The following is a 5000-nucleotide window of genomic DNA, read 5'->3' on the forward strand; positions in this document are numbered from 1 at the left end:
TAAAGTGGATATATCACGGGCTGATATTGCGGTATACTCTTACAAGCATACATCATATCAATTTCTTTCAATTCGCCTTTCAAGCCTAAACAAGACTGATCAGCTTGCATACATGTTAGACTCCTTGGTCCGTGTTTCAAGACGGGTCGGATAGAGTACCGATCTACTGACCACAGAATCACTAGGTTAACGTAAGCTTGCCACTTTTACCAACAAACCACCAAAAGCCAGCCAATCCATGAGTTGTTTCAACACCAGGTGAAGAAACAGACATCATCAACGAAAGACTAGTCGGATTCGTCAGAGCAGATGACAAGCATTGTTGACCCTGCATAAGCAGAGATTCATCTCCAATGTGACTGTGGTAACAGTTGCCAACACTAGCTCACAGGCTAAGTCTAACAACGCAAGGAATATTAGTAGCTGTGAAAACTAAATGCTGATTAGGTGTGTGTTTAGTACACCTTGCTGTTATCACTTGAACAAGAGTTTTGCACTCTCCTTCACATTGGTCGTGGTTTGAGCACGAGAGTTGAGAAAATGCACTCCTCATGCACATATTGCACTCCTCCTATCAATACCAAGATCCAAGGGCAGGCTAAAAGTTACCCCTTAACCTACTGATCTTGGAACGCTGTAAAGCATTCTTAGCACTGAATAGAAAAAGGCAACAATACACAAGAGGAGCTGAGTTCTCCTCTCAGCTACACTTCGTGGTTCTATCCGTTTCTCTACAAGCGGTTTCACGTCCTTTTGAACTCTCTCTTCAAAGTACTTTGCAACTTTCCCTCACGGTACTTGTTTGCTATCGATATTACCATCGTATTTAGTCTTAGGAGGAGTTTACCTCCTAATTTGGATTGCACTCTCAAGCAATCTGACTCTATCCGCGACTAAAGCCAGTAATCGATATTCCATTAACCAAGATCTGCCACCGGCCTAGAACCGTCTCTGGGAAGAGGGCCCTTGTCAGAGGGACTTGCAGATTTAGTTGAAATAATCGTGACTCTAGCCATTACGCAGCACCGCTTTCCACCTTTCAATGGAAAACCTTTGCGCCGGACTCATCCCTTTTCACTCGCCGTTACTCAGGGAATCTCATTTGATTTCTTTTCCTCCGCTGAATTATATGCTTAAATTCGGCGGGTAACCTCACCTGATCTGAGATCAAAAATATTGATTAAGTTGATTAATGTTTATTTGTGTTGTTTGCAAGCAAGCAACGTAAATCTACTTTAATGTTTGCACAAATTTTGCCTTTGCATTACTTCTTAGGTCTGCTTTAACAGAATGAAATAGCTACTATTTGTACGATTTATACAAGTGCAAGAAGATTCATCAGTTAACAGGTTAGTTGATCACCATAGTTATCTGCAATACGACTTTAGCGTCGTCAGATAGGCGACTAACCTTAGAATCTCATGCTAGTATCTATTCATATATACTGCTTGCAGAGATGAAATATGCATTGTACACAAAATTTATCATGTGAAACAAGTAGATTTGAGATTCTCCTTACTAAATTGCAACGAATTGCAATTAAGAAAAGGAATAAAACATCAAGATTCATGCATATAAATATACAATCCTCTCAAAACAATGCATATATGGTAGTATGCAAGTGTTTTGTTGATTATTTTACATCTCAACTCTCAGACAGATGTGACCTCGGAAAAGACCCGAAAGCCGCAATGTGCGTTGGAAGCTCAAGTGCTCGGCGTGTCCTGCAATTCGCACCGATTATCGTAGCTAGCTACGTTCTTCATCGATTGGTAATTCGAGTGATCCACCGCTTGAAGATGTATCTTTGCCACCGTGGGACTTTTAATAAGTATCCTAAATCTGCATTGAGAGGGTTTGAAAACAATTGTATGCAGTTTATAAAAACCATAGTTGTCTTTACTTAGTTAGGCGAAGAAGTGTAAAACTTCCTTCTTTAAACCTTGCCGTCAGCATAAGCTGAAGACTTGATCAGGTACCAAGTATGTAGCAAGACAGGCTTTTCATTATAAACTACAATTGTTTTGCAAAAGAAATTATGGCTATCGTTAGATAACCCTCACTCTTTGTTGCATTGGATAATGAAAGATGGATGTATGAATGAACGAATGTAATGCAAATTAGAATCATGTTGCAATGGCTAAATGTTTGCAATAAACATTCACAATTGCGACTCTAATGCAAATACAATTCAATTGCATTCACCATATTAGCATCTACAATATCACTATGCAGAGTGTTTGATTGTTTGAAGGTTGTATTTCTCTTATAATAAGAGGGTAATACGTTAATGATCCTTCCGCAGGTTCACCTACGGAAACCTTGTTACGACTTTTACTTCCTCTAAATGATCAAGTTTGAACATCTTTCCAGCACAATCCGACCACTAGTTTCCCAATGGTCTGGATTGACCAGTCCGAAGTCCTCACTAAATCATTCAATCGGTAGTAGCGACGGGCGGTGTGTACAAAGGGCAGGGACGTAATCAACGCAAGCTAATGACTCACGCTTACTGGGAATTCCTCGTTCATGGGCAATAATTACAATGCCCAATCCCCATCACGAAATGGGTTCAAGCGGTTACCCACTCCTTTCGGAGCAGGAAACAGTATGCACGATGACCACTTCAGTGTAGCACGCGTGCGGCCCCGGACATCTAAGGGCATCACAGACCTGTTATTGCTCTGTTTCGTGCGGCTGCGAGCGCCGCTTGTCCCTCTAAGAAGTCCTTACAGTGCTACAGCATCCTTACCCTAGCCAATTCTGTAGGCTAATAGCAGCAGAGCCCTCAACAGCCGAAACCATCAAGAGATACTACCACCCACAGGTTGACTAAGGGGGAGTACTGCAGTGTAAACTGCAAGTCTATTTAGTAGGCTAGAGTCTCGTTCGTTATCGGAATTAACCAGACAAATCACTCCACCAACTAAGAACGGCCATGCACCACCACCCACTGAATCAAGAAAGAGCTCTCAATCTGTCAATCCTCTCAGTGTCCGGGCCGGGTGAGTTTTCCCGTGTTGAGTCAAATTAAGCCGCAAGCTCCACTCCTGGTGGTGCCCTTCCGTCAATTCCTTTAAGTTTCAGCTTTGCAACCATACTTCCCCCGGAACCCAAAAACTTTGGTTTCCCGGAAGCTTCCATTCGAGTCATGAAATTAGTTACTCAGAATGATCGCTGGTTGGCATCGTTTATGGTTAGAACTAGGGCGGTATCTGATCGCCTTCGAACCTCTAACTTTCGTTCTTGATTAATGAAAACATTCTTGGCAAATGCTTTCGCTGTAGTTTGTCTTGCGACGGTCCAAGAATTTCACCTCTAGCGCCGCAATACAAATGCCCCCGTCTGTCCCTCTTAATCATTACCTTGGATTCTTAAGACCAACAAAATAGAACCAAGGTCCTATTCCATTATTCCATGCAAGATCATTCAAGTTAAGGTAGTGGTACGCATCATATAGATGGTTGACCATACCGTTTTTAGGCACCTCTTTCGAGGTTTTGGACGCCTGCTTTGAGCACTCTGATTTTTTCAAGGTAAAAGTCTCGATCGCTTGAATCAACACTCGGTAAAGAGCATTGATAGCAAATATCGAGCAATTTTCTGTCTAAACACTATGAATGTAACCACCAGGAAAGAGGAATGAAGGTTCAAGCAAGCATCCGTAGACACAAGCAAGAAACCTAACATCACCATCTAACCCTTTAATCAGTGGACCCCATAGGTTCGACTGAAATCCAACTACGAGCTTTTTAACCGCAGCAACTTTAATATACGCTATTGGAGCTGGAATTACCGCGGCTGCTGGCACCAGACTTGCCCTCCAATAGATCCTCGTTAAAGGATTTAAATTGTACTCATTCCAATTACGGGGCCTCAATAGAGTCCCGTATTGTTATTTTTCGTCACTACATCCCCGTACTGGGATTGTGTAATTTGCGCGCCTGCTGCCTTCCTTAGATGTGGTAGCCGTTTCTCAGGCTCCCTCTCCGGAATCGAACCCTAATTCCCCGTTACCCGTTACAACCATGGTAGGCGCATAACCTACCATCGACAGTTGATAAGGCAGTTGCTTGAGGGATACATCGTCGGCTCAGAGGCCATACGATTTACTCAGTTATTCAGAGTCATCACAAGAAATGCAACCGAAGTTGCTAAGATCCCCACTGCTAGTCCTTAGACAGCGACCGAAATCACTGAACAGGGTTCTAGGTGAATAAGAATCATTGGTCTTGTACTAATAAATGCGATCCTTCCGTCAGCAAGCTGAGGTTGGAACACTTGTTCATGTATTAGCTCTAGAATTACCACAGTTATCCATGTAAAAAAGAATATCCGAGGAACCGTAACTGATTTAATGAGCCATTCGCGGTTTCACTTTATAAACAGTATGTACTTAGACATGCATGGCTTAATCTTTGAGACAAGCATATGACTACTGGCAGGATCAACCAGGTAACTTGATGTTTTAGCAAAGTAAAATGCTAAACAAGTTGTTTTTGCAGCTATAAATACGATATCCTCAGCTAACAACCAGCAAGTGGATGTTAACTTTAACGAGGTATCGAGATTTATGTCGTGCATTAAGATGATTCTGCAGAAAACTCTTTAGAATCCATCTTCTTCCACTAAAATGTGCAAGCACATCTAGCAGGAGTAACCATTGCTGGGTACGTTTGCAAGTCAACTAAACAGCATAGTATTATAACCGCTTGATACCAATTTCTTGGATCAATCTGCGGTCTGCTTTGCACAAGCAGAGCTCAATACTAATACTGCTCACTCTGTTGAGTGACTAGTTTGAACATATATGCAAGATATGAAGTCTGATAGCATTAAAGCCCAACTCTCATAGATATTGTCAGTCGTACCAAGGAAGACCTTAGGTCTTGCAGGTACTCTACCTTTGTATAATAGTGTGTGGTGATAAGATGATTGACGATCCAAACCCATTCAGGCCCGTCTCTTCAACCACCAAACATCAACAGAATAACAGGAAT

At 42.1% G+C, this 5000-nt stretch overlaps 2 non-coding genes and 1 pseudogene across 2 annotated transcripts; all 3 read right to left on the reverse strand.

The window, feature by feature from the left end:
- The window catches only part of LOC149092625 (large subunit ribosomal RNA), a 7237-nt pseudogene extending 6067 nt beyond the window's left edge, over nt 1–1170 (reverse strand).
- A 476-nt stretch (nt 1171–1646) lies between these two features.
- LOC149092626 (5.8S ribosomal RNA) lies at nt 1647–1801 on the reverse strand. Its single transcript, XR_016200759.1, has one exon. It is a non-coding gene; the product is annotated as a 5.8S ribosomal RNA (ribosomal RNA).
- A 487-nt stretch (nt 1802–2288) lies between these two features.
- LOC149092627 (small subunit ribosomal RNA) lies at nt 2289–4458 on the reverse strand. Its single transcript, XR_016200712.1, has one exon. It is a non-coding gene; the product is annotated as a small subunit ribosomal RNA (ribosomal RNA).
- Between the last annotated feature and the right edge of the window lie 542 nt (nt 4459–5000).

This window comes from Tetranychus urticae, unplaced genomic scaffold, assembly GCF_039701765.1.
Source record: "Tetranychus urticae isolate SD_2017Ah unplaced genomic scaffold, NJAU_TeUrti_SD_1.0 Scaffold_7, whole genome shotgun sequence".
NCBI classification, from domain to species: domain Eukaryota; kingdom Metazoa; phylum Arthropoda; class Arachnida; order Trombidiformes; family Tetranychidae; genus Tetranychus; species Tetranychus urticae.